The 15,856-nt window shown below is 45.8% G+C and overlaps 1 protein-coding gene across 1 annotated transcript in view; it reads left to right on the top strand.

Moving 5' to 3' along the window:
* LOC139253843 (probable G-protein coupled receptor 139) overlaps positions 1–15,856 on the top strand; it is a 95,916-nt gene that overhangs the window by 33,514 nt on the left and 46,546 nt on the right. The gene's annotated exons all lie outside the window — the stretch shown is intronic.

The following is a 15,856-nucleotide window of genomic DNA, read 5'->3' on the forward strand; positions in this document are numbered from 1 at the left end:
CTCTCGGTAGCAGGTACTGGGCTTGGAGTGACACCCGATTGATGATGGCCTTGTAATCACCACATAGCGTGTCCGACCGATCCGCCTTGAGCACAGGCACAATCGGGCTCGCCCAGTCAATGAATTCGATGGGTGAGATGATGTCTTCCCTCAGCAGGCGGCCCTATTCACCTTCTATATTTTCCCGCATCACGTACGGCACCGCTCGGGCCTTGTGGTGTACTGGCCTCGCATCCGGGTTTATGTGAATCACTACCGTGGCCCCCATGGAAGTGCCAATGCCGGGTTGAAACAGTGAGTCAAATTTGTCCAGGATCTGTGAGCATGATACTTGATCCACAGAGGAAATTGCTACTGAAGGGGTTGACTGTGGATGGGCAATGGCAGACATTTAGAGACCGCATGGATGAACTACAACAATTGTACATTCCTCTCTGTCGTAAAAATAAAAAGGGAAGGTGGCTCAACCGTGGCTATCAAGGGAATCAGGGATCGCAGTAAAGCCAAGGAAGTGGCATACAAATTGGCCAGAAATAGCAGAGAACCCGGGGACTGGGAGAAATTTAGAACTCAGCAGAGGAGGACAAAGGGTTTCATTAGGGCAGGGAAAATGGAGTATGAGAAGAAGCTTGCAGGGAACATGAAGACGGATTGCAAAAGTTTCTATAGATATGTTAAGAGAAAAAGGTTAGTAAAGACAAACTTAGGTCCCCTGCAGTCAGAATCAGGGGAAGTCATAACGGACAACAAAGAAATGGCGGACCAATTGAACAAGTACTTTGGTTCGGTATTCACTGAGGAGGACACAAACAACCTTCCGGATATAAAAGGGGTCGGACGGTCTAGTAAGGAGGAGGAACTGAGGGAAAATCTTATTAGTCGGGAAATTGTGTTGGGGAAATTGATGGGATTGAAGGCCGATAAATCCCCAGGGCCTGATGGACTGCATCCCAGAGTACTTAAGGAGGTGGACTTGGAAATAATGGATGCATTGACAGTCATTTTCCAACATTCCATTGACTCTGGATCAGTTCCTATGGAGTGGAGGGTAGGCAATGTAACCCCACTTTTTAAAAAAGGAGCGAGAGAGAAAACAGGGAATTACAGACCGGTCAGCCTGACATCGGTAGTGGATAAAATGATGGAATCAATTATTAAGGATGTCATCGCAGTGCATTTGGAAAGAGGTAATATGATAGGTCCAAGTCAGCATGGATTTGTGAAAGGGAAATCATGCTTGACAAACCTTCTGGAATTTTTTGAGGATGTTTCCAGTAGAGTGGACAAGGGAGAACCAGTTGATTTGGTATATTTGGACTTTCAGAAGGCTTTCAACAAGGTCCCACACAAGAGATTAATGTGCAAAGTTAAAGCAAATGGGATTGGGGGTAGTGTGCTGACATGGATTGAGAACTGGTTGTCAGACAGGAAGCAAAGAGTAGGAGTAAATGGGGACTTTTCAGAATGGCAGGCAGTGACTAGTGGGGTACCGCAAGGTTCTGTGCTGGGGCCCCAGCTGTTTACACTGTACATTAATGATTTAGACGAGGGGATTAAATGTAGTATCTCCAAATTTGCGGATGACACTAAGTTGGGTGGCAGTGTGAGCTGCAAGGAGGATTCTATGAGGCTGCAGAGCGACTTGGATAGGTTAGGTGAATGGGTAAATGCATGGCAGATGAAGTATAATGTGGATAAATGTGAGGTGATCCACTTTGGTGGTAAAAACAGAGAGACAGACTATTATCTGAATGGTGACAGATTCGGAAAAGGGCAGGTGCAAAGAGACCTGGGTGTCATGGTACATCAGTCATTGAAGGTTGGCATGCAGGTACAGCAGGCGGTTAAGAAAGCAAATGGCATGTTGGCCTTCATAGCGAGGGGATTTGAGTACAAGGACAGGGCGGTGTTCCTACAATTGTACAGGGCCTTGGTGAGGCCACACCTGGAGTTTTGTGTACAGTTTTGGTCTCCTAACCTGAGGAAGGACATTCTTGCTATTGAGGGAGTGCAGCGAAGGTTCACCAGACTGATTCCCGGGATGGCGGGACTGACCTATCAAGAAAGACTGGATCAACTGGGCTTGTATTCACTGGAGATCAGAAGAATGAGAGGCGACCTCATAGAAACGTTTAACATTCTGACGGGGTTAGACAGGTTAGATGCAGGAAGAATGTTCCCAATGTTGGGGAAGTCCAGAACCAGGGGAAACAGTCTAAGGATAAGGGGGAAGCCATTTAGGACCGAGGTGAGGAGGAATTTCTTCACCCAGAGAGTGGTGAACCTGTGGAATTCTCTACCACAGAAAGTTGTTGAGGCCAATTCACTAAATATATTCAAAAAGGAGTTAGATGAAGTCCTTACTACTAGGGGAATCAAGGGGTATGGTGAGAAAGCAGGAATGGGGTACTGAAGTTGCATGTTCAGCCATGAACTCATTGAATGGCGGTGCAGGCTAGAAGGGCCGAATGGCCTATTCCTGCACCTATTTTCTATGTTTCTATGTTTCTATGCAGAGACATCGGCCCATTTCCAGTTCATGACAGCAAGCCAACTCCTCCCCGGTAGTGCGGGACCGACCCCCAGGACAATCCAGAGTGGCAACCTGTTCTCCGAACCTTTGTAGGTCATGACTACCGTGGTGCTGCCTAGCATCTGAATGATCTCCTTTGTGTAAGTCCTTAGCTATGCGTCAATCGGCGATAATTTTGCCCTCCTGGCCTTGGACGCCACAACTTTTCGAACTGTTTGATACTCATCAGGGACTGGCTGGCCCCCGTGTCTAGCTCCATTGATACTGGGATGCCATTGAGGAGCACTTTTATCATTATCGGTGGCGTCCTGCTGTATGAACTGTATACGTGCTCCACATGAACTCGCTGAACTTCAGCTTCCACCGATTTCCCCAGCATTAATTTCTGCAGGTATTTTGCTCATCTCTGCAAACTCCGGCTGAGTGTGTGCCTCCACACCTCCAACATGAGCTGTTGTTGGAAACAAAAGGCCCCTTGCCAGTCGATCGTCTCTGACTGCCTCTGTGATTGTCCTTAAGTGCGCCATTAACAGGTGTTGATGGCTCCATTACTGGCCGCATTGTCCCTTGCAATGGCGTGAATCGCCGTTCGACTAGCCATTGTCTCTGTCAAACTCCCCCGCTGGGCTCGACTACATGTTGGGGCATGCCCAATTGCCCTTGTCTGCCTGGAGAACTGCGTGCTGCTTTGACAATGTTGATTCTCTGTCCCAACCATTCCATAACACTCTCGTTCTGCTAGTGGCCATGCTCACGTGGTTTAAATCCCAGTTTCTCGTCGCCATTGATACGTCCATACTATACAGTATAGTATTGAGAGAAGATCAGTCTGTGACCTGTCCTTTATTCCACAGCACTCAAGTGATGGAGGTGGGTGGAGCTTCCCCTTTTATACCTGAATGTCCAAGTTAGGAGTGTCTCCCACAAGTTCATCACCTAGTGGTCATTGTTCTCACAGTGTACAACTTGTCAGTTTCTACATGGGTTACAATGCTGGTTGAATACATGACAGTTATCTTGCCGGTCCTTTCACCCAGTCAACACTCGCCTTCTCGCCCACATGGCTCCTATGAACACGTACGACTAAAGCTTTACCTTAAAACTCCCATCTGCTGCTGTAAGACGGTGGGTTGGAGGTATCTAATGCCAAAAGGTAACAGAGATAAGTGGATGCATTCTGCAGCGTAACAATTGTACCTGAAACTTCAGTCCAAGCCATCAGAAGTATAAGGATGGGTTTCTCTAAGTCAGGGTCGAATCTCACCACCATGGCATTTCCCGAGGCTGTGCTGCCATATATGTCTCACGCACTGCCCACTTGCACCGTTAAACCCGCACAGGGCGAACTCTGGTGGGAATAATCTTCAGGTGAGAGGTTCATGCCGCAGTAATGGGTCCTGTCTCACGATTAAACTAATATCTGCACTTTCAGTTTCACTTCTTTCACATCCTCTGCCTCATCTTCTGGAGCCCTGGACTGCACCAACTCTGGCAGTAATATCCATGGACTGTACCAACTCTGACAGTAATATCCACGGACTGTACCAACTCTGGCAGTAATATCCATGGACTGTACCAACTCTGACAGTAATATCCATGGGCTGCACCAACTCTGGCAGTAAGATCCATGGACTGTACCAACTCTGACAGTAATATCCATAGGCTGCACCAACTCTGGCAGGAATATCCATGGACTGTACCAACTCTGACAGTAATATCCATGGACTGTACCAACTCTGACAGTAATATCCATGGACTGTACCAACTCTGACAGTAATATCCACTGACTGCACCAACTCTGACAGTAATATGCAAGGACTGCACCAACTCTGGCATTAAGATCCATGGACTGTACCAACTCTGACAGTAATATCCATGGGCTGCACCAACTCTGGCAGGAATATCCATGGACTGTACCAACTCTGGCAGTAATATCCATGGACTCTACCAACTCTGACATTAATATCCACGGACTGCACCAACTCTGACAGTAATATCCATGGACTGTACCAACTCTGGCAGTAATATCCACGGACTACACCAACTCTGGCAGTAATATCCACGGACTGCACCAACTCTGGCAGTAATATCCTGGCAATGGCTGCTTTAAATTTCATCCTCTGCCCAAACACAGGAACCACACGTGGGGGTAAGAGGAATCATCCGACTTTGGATTGTTGGTCTTCAGGGAAGGGACAGAAATGGAACAGATTTTCCCCCGGTCTCTCTCTCTCTCTCTCTCTCTCTCTCTTTCTCTCACTTTCTTTCTAGCTGTTGCGGACGCAGCGAGAACCAACGGAGGGGCCGATCACTGACAAAACCAGCAACTGAACAGAAACTTGAATAGAGGATTCTTCATCCCGACGGATTAATGGGCTCTGCCGAATTGGTCATGGTCTTTGAATGACGAACCCAATACAATAATCACTACATTAGTTGCCAGCACATGTATGTTTCCTGGAAGAACAGGATGAATGAAAGTGGATGATTACGGTGGTAAACCCGTTATCACTGTTTGGGGAATTATGAGGTGATCCTCTAATCTGTTTGATTTACTTTCCACAACCCGCTGCTGTTTAATGGCACGGACCCATTTAACAATCCGGGTATTGCCCCATTTAAAGGCTGGATATTCGCACATTGAACACTCCGGTTATTCACCAATTTAACACAAGCTTTGAAAGGCATGTGGTTTTAAATAACCGGCAGAGTATCATGTGTTACTGGACTATTGACAACAGCAGCAATGGTTCAGTTTTTGCACCAATAATAACATCAATGGTAGAATGCTTGTCTCCCAGGTTGGGTTAAATTGATGAGAACTTAAAATGACCATAATCGTGGTTTATCATTAGTTTGGTCGATATGCCACGATGGGTTTATATAAAGTATAACCCTTATCAAACACAGTAAAATATGAACAATTAGAAAATGCTGAGCATGTCTACTCCAGTTCAGTTCAAGCAAACACTCCCATAAGGGTCTGGCCCCCGCTTTCTTCCAGATGTGGATTCCCAGCGGTTTTCTTATTATCCGTACTGTACGTGGATCCGGGATTCTGCTGGACTGGGACTCGGGAATGTCCTGTAACTGGAGCCAGGAGTGTGCTGTACCAGGATCAGTGAGTGTGCTTTCATGGTACACGGGAGTGTGATGTACCAGGACCAATGAGTGTGCTTTCATGGTACACAGGAGTGTGATACACCAGGACCAGTGATTGAGCTTTCATGGTACACGGGAGTGTGATGTACCAGGACCGATGAGTGTGCTTTCATGGTACACAGGAGTGTGATACACCAGGACCAGTGAGTGAGCTTTCACGGTAAACGGGAGTGTGATGTACCAGGACCAGTGAGTGTTCTTTCACGGTGTACGGGAGTGTGATGTACCAGGACCAGTGAGTGTGCTTTCATGGTACACGGGAGTGTGATGTACCAGGACGAGTGAGTGTGCTTTCAAGGTACACGGGAGTGTGATGTACCAGGACGAGTGAGTGAGGTTTCATGGTACACGGGAGTGCGCTGTACCAGGACCAGTGAGTGTGCTTTCATGGTACACGGGAGTGTGATGTACCAGGACGAGTGAGTGAGGTTTCATGGTACACGGCAGAGAAACAGAGTATCCCAAGTAATCCAATCGTCTCAATATAGAACAGACCATGAACACCACCCATAACAATATGAAATTCCCCGATATAACAAACTAGTGAGTGAGGTTTCATGGTACATGTGTTGGTTTCTGGATTCTTTTACCTCAAATTGTTTCAGCAAAATTACTGAAACAAATACCGTTTGTGCTTTAAACAAAGCAAGCTTTTATTTAAAAAGCAAATCCCGATCGGGGACTTTATCAGACAGAAGGAATGCAAGTCTGTTCGAACGCAACCACTTACTACGGACAAAGTGACGTTACATTGTAAAGGGACGATAGTTATACATTTTCGGCAAAAGATAACAAGATAGGGCTAGAGTGACATCCTAGTTCAGCCTATCTCTTTTGATCCCTCTTTCCCTTTGTCCACTCATAAGCCGACCTAAGTATGGTCTGATTTTAAATAAAGACCTTCTGTTAATGTTTCAGGTTAATAACATGATTTAATAAGACCTTGAGGTTTTTCTGCAAGCTGTGGGTTTTGTTTCAAAACATGTTAGTGTTGTAACATTTCGCAGTCTCGAGTCTGAGATGTCATGGCTATTCCTCCATGAATTCTTTGTTAGCTTATACTGTCCCTATACAATTCCCACATTCTCAACTTCAATGTCTCTATACATTTTTAAACATTCACATTCCCCCCTTTTATCATTCCATGATAACACTTAGGATCATTCTAGGAGTATCCGTTCACACTCTATTTCCTGAATCATATTGTTGTTAGTGTCGAGTAGTTCTTTAGTTCGTTGGATCATAACTCGGGAGCCCTTGACCACAAGAGGGTTTGCTAACCTTGCCATCATTACTTTACAACAAAGGTTAAGGCAACCTACAATGAGATAGGATCTCCAAGATCCATCTGATAGCCAATCAAACCAGCTAGATCCTTCTGCTGGTGTGGATAACTTCTTCACCTCCCTTCTTATGTGATCAGCGAGATTGGTTATGTTTTCTGAACTATCAGGAATGTAAGTGCAACATTCAGATCCTATCAGGGCACACGTTCCCCCTTTCTCAGCTAACAGGTAATTGAGGGCCATTCGGTTTTGTAATGCTACGGTCCTTATTGCTACCATTTCAGCTGTGATGCCCTCCAGAGCTTCACAGTATTGTATTGGCCCCCCTCCTCTCGTGATAATTTGGCTCTGAATCCATCTGACAGTCTCAGTTAGTGTTTGTGGAACGGGGCGCAAAAGAATTCCCCCTTTGGAATGTATAAGGAATGTATAGGGAATATGAACACACCCAAAATCTAGAAAAGTTCCCATTTTGCGCATAAACATAAGACATGTACAAAAAGGTGTTTACGTGGAGCTCTCGTCTCTGTCTCCCCTCCCATGCGCCAAAACTGTCATATATCAATACTGTTATACAGACTGTGGCATACAGACAGTTTCATCTTGTGGCTCAGGATTCAGATAAATAGTACAATTATTTTGCTGATTAAAAGAGTTCGGTTCTCCCATCTCTCTTCTTAGGTCACCGTCGGTGTAGCTGGCTGCCTATCACTACGGGTAAAAGTTCAAACTGGTCCACGTTCCAATTAGGATGCCAACGGCCTTGTTCAGCTATGGAGAAGAGGAAGTCTGGAACAGAAACAGGAATTAGGATAACCAGTAAAATAGGTTAGTTAGAGGGTGGTGAGCTTGTAGCGGTGCAGGTGAACCCAGGCACCCCTCCCCTCAACCTTGGCTGCAGTGGGGGTAGTGAGTAACACCTGAAAAGGCCCCTCCCATTGTGGCTCTAATCCCTTCCAAATCCATACTTCCCTGGTGCCACGAGGGACAATTCGGGTAAAACTGGGAGGTCGAGGTGAGCATCTTGAACCTGGTTGTGAGCTAGTCGCAGAGCCTGAGTCAGAGAAAGAACATAGGTGGTCATCAGTCGAGCTGAGATACCATATCTAGGAACAGTTTCCCTCATTAACACCTTAACAACAGTTTGAGCCTTATTGTCCAGGTTTGGGTAGGCTTCAATCCATCTGCTAAATACATCTACTATTACTAACACATATTTGTAACACTGAACTTTTTGCAACTCAATGTAGTCCAACTGAAATGTCTCAAAGGGACCTTCGGTAGGGACGTTTTATCCCAATCACAGGGGACTCCCTTCCCTGGATTATGTTGCTGGAAAACCAGGCAACGACTACTGATGTTCTGGGCGAACGCCTGGAGTCAAGGGTGCCACCAAGTAGCCAAAAGTGTATCACTCGTGGTTCTTGCTCCATAATGAGTAGCAAAATGCATACAGTCAATAACCCATAGAGCCAACTCGTCAGACATGCAAGTCTGTTCCGCGGGAGTGGTCCAGAGTTTAGAAACATTGTCATAAGTACATCCATAATATTTCCACAACAGTTTATCTTTGTCAGGAGTGTCCTCCTGTGCTTTTATAACATCTTGGATGGTTGGCATTGGTTTTTCCAAGGCTAACTTATCCTTCGCAGGATTTTTAGTCTGACACATAATTTTGGGCACTACCATCTGTTGGTCACGAGAGGCCTGTTTAGCCTCTTTGTCAGCACAGTGGTTCCCTATATCAACCGGGGATTTTCCGGTGGTGTGAGCGGTACATTTAACAATGGCAAAGTGCTTGGGGAGCATGAGGGCTTGCAACAAATCAGACACTAGTTGCTTATGGGATATCTCATTCCTCTGTGAGGTTAGGAATCCCCTATTTTTCCATAATTGTCCGAAATCATGGGCCACCCCAAAGGCATACCGAGAGTCGGTATAGATATTGACTTTGAGATCTTTGGCCAAGATACAGGCTCGGGTGACGGCGAATAGTTCAGATTGTTGGGCAGAATAGGCGGTTTCAAAAGCGGCAGATTCCAAGACCTGATTCTTCTGGTTTACTATGGCATATCCTGAGATTCGTGTACCTTCTGGATTAATAGAAGAACTTCCGTCAACATACATAATACAGTCTGGATCTTCCATTGGTACATCAACTAAATCTTCCCTGACTGAGTTAGCTTCTTGAATTAAAGATAACTAGTCATGACTCGGTTCTTCCTCATCTTGTGGCGGCTCAGTAAGAAAACAGGCTGGATTAATGGCAGTACAGTGCCGAAAGGTCAGTTTAGGATTGCCTGTGATTTCAGTGGGTTCTGTCGGATAGAGGGCCAGTCCACATTGCCCTGCACTGGGATCTCAATCGGATCAATGGGAGTATAACCCACTTGGGAGGGGTCCTCTGCCCACACATGAGGATCCACATAGTCAGGTATGCCAGAGCCAGTATGATGCTGCAGAGTCGTTAAGACCTTCTCGGGGTCCCCGTGGAATTGGACTGTTCGGCCATGTTTTACAATTTGCACATCCCGGCTGGTAAGGTCAGCCTCGTCTATAGCCTGGCGCACCATAACTTCCAAATCTTTAGCGTGGTGGGGCTCTTTTTTCAACCACGCTGCCCCTCGCTGCAGCAGGAACGCCATCTTGCCTCTGTCCTCGAGGTCGACTGCCTTGATCCTTCTCTCCCACGATTCTGCCACAACCGCTGGAAGGGTACCTATGGAATTGATCTTCTTCCCCAGGAGTCCTGCCACTGGAGCTGGGAAGGTATTTTTAGATCGTTCCAGTCTAATCATTGCCACGCAGTCGTGATGGATGGTCTGTGCCTCAGGTGCTGCACTGGTCTGTTCTCTGGTGTCTGGCCCAAGCAAAGGTGAGGTTTTGCTCTGCCTCTGAGCATGGGGGACATTGATTGCTGGAGTGAAGAGGTCTTCCCATTTCCACTGGGATCATATGCTAGGGTCACGTGATAGGGTGCCTGCGGCAAGTCCAGAGATCACCACTGAGGGGTTCTAGTGGTATACTGCAGCTTAAGGGTTCCCTGTTTTACAATAATCCCATCATCTCCACACTCCAAATGCAACTGGAATTTGCAGAGGAGGTCTCTAGCCATCAAGTTACAGTCCAGATTGGTTGTGATAACAAATCGATGTTCCACCGATTCTTCCTGGTAACCCATTTTAACCGGTTCTGACACCGGGAATGTAGAGACTTGTCCCAGGAATCCTGACAGTCCCTGTGTTTCAGTGAAGGCGGGGAGTTTAAGCTTTGATTGTACAGAAGACACGAAGGCTCCCGTATCTATCAAGAAGGGTTGCCACTCATTCCGAATTTTTAACAATATCATCGGTTCATCATCCAGGGAGGGTCCCTCCGTAGTCAATACGAATCGGGGGACGGTTGGCCAAAGGTGTTGTTCTGGGAGAAGTTAGTGTAAGATCCCCGTCCTCTCCCCCCTTGCCCCCCTCCTCTTCCTCATCTTCCTTTTTCGTGCTGACGGGAGGGACAATTTCTATTCCAATGTCTTTCTTGCCCACAAATAAAGCATCCATCTCGTCTTTCCCAGCCCCGACCTCTTCCCATACCAGGGAGGACAGTAGAGAGGTTTATTAGCAGGGCTCGGGCCGTTTGGTTCTTCAGTATAACCGTATCCTTGCTGATCCATCCAATCCTGCATGCAACATTGCGGTTCTATTGGTCCTTCCTCCCGAGATGGCTCTTCCTTTCTAGTCATGTATTCAGTCTTGACCCGGGTTGGGGCGCACCTCCCCCCTCCCCTTTCTTTTCCTGCCAATAATATCTAACCGCCCTTTCCATCTGGGCTTTACTGTTATCTGCCCAATTCATATTATTTGTCCGGATAGCGTGAGCAATCGAATAGGGCAGGCACTGAAGTAGGATAGCGCAGAATTGAGGAGAATCCTCTCCTGCCCTGAAGGCATTATCTCCTGATTGACTTCCGTATATTTCAATAAATCTTTCCATGAATTCATCGGCAGTTTCTTCTCGTTTGGGTTTAGTGTCTAATACTGCGGCCATACTGATGGGCTTCTGAAGGGTCGTGGTGAGAGCATTAAAGATAGCATTTAGGTGATCCTGGACATCGTTAGGGTGAGCAACCAACAATGCATCATGAGTAGCACGTCCTAGGTGAGTTAGAAATCGGGCATGCTCAGTTGGGCTCAGGGTTTGCTTTACCAGGGCCCACAGGTCCCTTGATTCTGCATTATAAACTGAAATAGTTGTTCGAAGATCACATAGACATCTATAGTGGGGTGGTCTGCAGCTTGTTGTGCATCAGGGTTTGGCATTGGTCTGACAGGGAATTGGTGTCGGGACTTTGGGATCTTGGAAATCATTTCTAGGTCGGAGGATGTTTCGGAGCTGTCTGACTGCTTGACAGTTCTGCGTCTCGATCGGCGGGGGTGTTTGCTATGTCTTTTACAACTTGGACTGGTAGATTGACTAGAAGATTTGCGGGACTGTCTGTGATATCGAGATATTTTTCTGCCCTTACGAGTGTGAGATCTGGTCCTTTCGGCTATATTGCTTGTGAACTGGGGATCCGAATCGCTATCAGAGGATGAGGAGTCAGTTTGGGTTTGTTGCTTTGGTGGTATGGGGTTATTTTTAACACCTCTCGCCGGAGTGTAAGGTGGAGGGTGTTGGGAAGAGGACTGGAGCAAGGGGCCAGGGGGTGCGGGAGGCGCCGTTGGGCGCTGAGTCAGTGACCACTCATCAATTTCATCATCAGCCTCGGTTAACACAAAGCCAGCCATTTGACTACGTAGCCGGTCAATACCTTTCGCAGAGGTCCCAGAGGATGTCTTCGTAAGTTTCTCGTGCGCACATTCTTTTTTAAAGATGTCTACAGTTTTAACATGTGTTCTCTCTGTCAATGAGAGTCCTAATTTAATAGCATTTATTTGGCAACTTGACAGAAGTGATGCATCTTTTAATTTTTGACAATCCCTGTGCTTTTTTTGCTACCTCTATGCTTCTAGTGCCACCTAGAGGCCACTGGTCATCTCCGAATAATTTATTCAGGGCTCCTGATAATTTTCTAAAGTCTTCAGCTCTTTCACGGGATTTCTCACGTAAGTTTTGTAGCGGACTATCCGCACCCGTTGTTTTATCCAACTGATTACCCATTTTCACGCTGCCCCTCATATTTAAACTGACTCTAATTACCGTGTCGTTACGCGTTCGCGTCGTCGTGCGATTTAAACAAACTTAAAAAAAACACAGACTTTACTGAAACGAACACTGACTTTGAACAAACTCAAAATAAACAGACTTTACTAAAGCTAAAACTGATTTCCGCTTCGCCCCGCGGTTCGCGTCGCCGCACGATTTGAAACAGTTAAAATAAACAGACTTTACTAAAGCTAATACTGTCTTCCACGTTGCCCGCGGTTCGCGTCACCGCGTGATTTGAAACACTTAAAATAAACAGACTTTACTAAAGCTAACACTGATTTCCGCATCGCCCCGTAGTTTGCGTTGCCACGCGATTTGAAACACTTAGAATAAACAGACTTTACTAAAGCTAACACTGATTTCCACGCTGCCCCATGGTTCGCATCACCGCGCGATTTGAAATGCTTAGAATAAACACGGACTCCCGTGTTGCCCCGCGGTTCACGTCACCGCGTGATTTAAGAAACTTAAAATAAACACAGACTTACTGAAACCAGCACTGACTTTGGCATCACCCCACGGTTTGCATTGCTGCGTGTTCACGTCGGCCCACGTTCACTCTGCCGCGCACTCGCGCCGCCGCACGTCCCACGCCGCTGCGCGTTCGCACCGCCGCACGCTTATCTAGCCCTATCTTTCAAGTTGCTGCGTGATTTAAATTCAATCAGTGCCGAGACGGGCCAAGTGATATAAGAGGTCGACGTCACACCTGACTTGAACACCTATCCTCTATTTAATTCCCCATAAGCCTTACTTAATTCCCTGTGAGCCTAATTTTCTAAATTTGATTTCTTATGAGCCTTATTTAATTTATTTTAGTCTCCAAATTTACCTATCCTTTCGCGTCACTGTGCAGTTTAAATCCAATCAGTCAATGAAAGCCCTAATTTAATGGAGTTTTTCTGCCAAATGGACAGGAGTGATTTTTTTTAGACTACAGTGGAATTTTTCTCGTAAATTAAAATCTCAGATATTTTTTTTTTCAGCACCTATTTAGTACGTTACTTTTATTTTCCATAACTAGAGTGAAGTCTGGCACGTAGGCTGTGGACTGCTTTTCGTTATCTCAATTGTTCCAGCCTCAAGGTCGTGTTATTTAATATAATATATATTTTTTAATCCTTTTGAATCCATCTCAGTTGTTTTGCTGTGCCTTCTCTGAATGTTTTCGTTCAACAAGTAAGTGAGCATGTTAAATCCTTTTTTTTTAACGACCGGGAGCATGTATTGTTTCTTTTTTTTTACTCAACAAACCTATCCTTTGTGCATTTCCTGGCTCCGTAATTATCATCCGAATATACGTAATTTAATAAGGTTCATACTCTTAAACTTCCCACATACAGGACAACACACGAAGGGTTAAAAAAACTTTCATTCTGTTTGAAAAAGTAGGTGGAGCTAAAACAAACCACAACTCCCCGGCTTTTTTTTTTACAGTAAAAATCACAGAAGCATTTCTCATTTAAACAGATGTTCACAAGAGTCTCTTTTCTTTCCTATTAATTTTTGGATCCATGATTAATCATCTATCCCTATCTAGCTCGAACTATAACCTATCTTTCCAAGTCGCCGCTTGGTTTGCATCACCGCGCAATTTCCCTATCTCGATCCCTATTCTAAGTTTGAAAGGTATTCACCAGATTGTCCTGGATCTCGTTCAGACACTACCTGAGAACCAGCGAGTGGCTAAAATTTCCTCAGACTTTTGAAACCGGGGGAAACTGGAGCAGTATTGAAATCATACTCACTCCAGTGGCCACTTTCCCCTCGTCTCGTCCAAGGCTCGTCTGGCTCTTAATTCGCAAGTTTTCAGCAGTCGTCCATTGAGATCCCACTTCTGACACCAAATGTTGATTTCTGGATTCTTTTACCTCAATCTGGTTCAGCACAATTACTGAAACGAATACCGTTTGTGCTTTAAACAAAGCAAGCTTTTATTTAAAAAGCAAATCCCAATCGGGGACTTTATCAGACAGAAGGAATGCAAGTCTGTTCGAACGTACCCACTTCCTACGGACAAAGTGGCGTTACATTGTAAAGGGACGATGGTTATACATTTTCGGCAAAAGATAACAAGATAGGGCTAGAGTGACACCCTAGTCCAGCCTATCTCTTTTGATCCCTCTTTCCCCTTGTCCACTCATAAGCCGACCGAAGTATGGTCTGATTTTAAACAAAGAACTTCTGTTAATGTTTCAGGTTAATAACATAATTTAATAAGACCTTGAAGTTTTTCTGCAAGCTGTGGGTTTTGTTTCAATACATGTTAGTGTTGTAACATTTCGCAGTCTCGAGTCTGAGATGCCATGGCTTTTCCTCCATGAATTCTTTGTTAGCTTATACTGTCCCTATACAATTCCCACGTTCTCAATTCAATGTCTCTATACATTTTTAAACATTCACACATGGGATTGTGCTGTATCGGGACACGGGAGTGTGATGTACCGGGACAGGGGAGAGTGATGTACCAGGATCAGTGAGTGAGTTACACCAGTATCAGTGAGTGAGCTGTACCGGGATCAGTGAGTGAGTTGTACCGGGATCAGTGAGTGAGTTGTACCGGGATCAGTGAGTGAGTTACACCAGTATCAGTGAGTGAGCTGTAGCGGGATCAGTGAGTGAGCTGTACCAGGATCAGTGAGTGAGCTGTACCGCGATCAGTGAGTGAGTTGTACCAGTATCAATGAGTGAGCTGTATCGGGATCAGTGAGTGAGCTGTATCGGGACCAGTGAGTGTGCTGTACCAGTATCAGTGAGTGAGCTGTACCGGGATCAATGTGTGAGCTGTACCGGGATCAGTGAGTGAGCTGTACCAGGATCAGTGAGTGAGCTGTACCAGGATCAGTGAGTGAGCTGTCCCGTGATCAGTGAGTGAGCTGTATCAGGATCAGTGAGTGAGCTGTACCAGGATCAGTGAGTGAGCTGTACCGGGATCAGTGAGCGAGCTGTACTGGGATCAGTGAGTGAGCTGTACCAGGATCAGTGAGTGAGCTGTACCAGGATCAGTGAGCGAGCTGTACTGGGATCAGTGAGTGAGCTGTACCGGGATCAGTGAGCGAGCTGTACTGGGATCAGTGAGTGAGCTGTACCAGGATCAGTGAGTGAGCTGTACCGGGATCAGTGAGTGAGCTGTACCAGGATCAGTGAGCGAGCTGTACTGGGATCAGTGAGTGAGCTGTACCAGGATCAGTGAGTGAGCTGTACCGGGAGACGGGAGAGTGCTGTACCGGGAGCAGGATTGCAGCTTTGACATTACCTTCTGATCGGGCCGAGAAGCTCTTGGGACTATCGAACGCTGGACGAATGTATCACTGGGCAAAGTGTTTTTTTGTTCGATGTATAATCTGCTTTATTGCACAATAGGTAAAACATACAGAACACTGAGAGCGATAGAGTCCAGTGTAAGCAGTTCAACATCAGTTTGGAAACTGTCACTAAAATAAAGATCGAACAAAAACTTTTGATTACAAGTTGAAGTCCAAACATTGATTCTGTTTCTGTATCTATCCCAGTGAGGATGCAGAGATTAGTCTCCTTCACAGTCTTCTTCCACCTTGATTTTTTTCTGGTGTATGACCTGATTTTCAAAAAAGTCTTTCTTCAAAGATTAGCAGAGATCCGAGAAAGTTTTCAACAATGAGAAACTGTATTCCCCCTGACTGAGGGGAAATGG

Source organism: Pristiophorus japonicus, unplaced genomic scaffold (genome assembly GCF_044704955.1).
Source record: "Pristiophorus japonicus isolate sPriJap1 unplaced genomic scaffold, sPriJap1.hap1 HAP1_SCAFFOLD_52, whole genome shotgun sequence".
Lineage (NCBI taxonomy): Eukaryota > Metazoa > Chordata > Chondrichthyes > Pristiophoridae > Pristiophorus > Pristiophorus japonicus.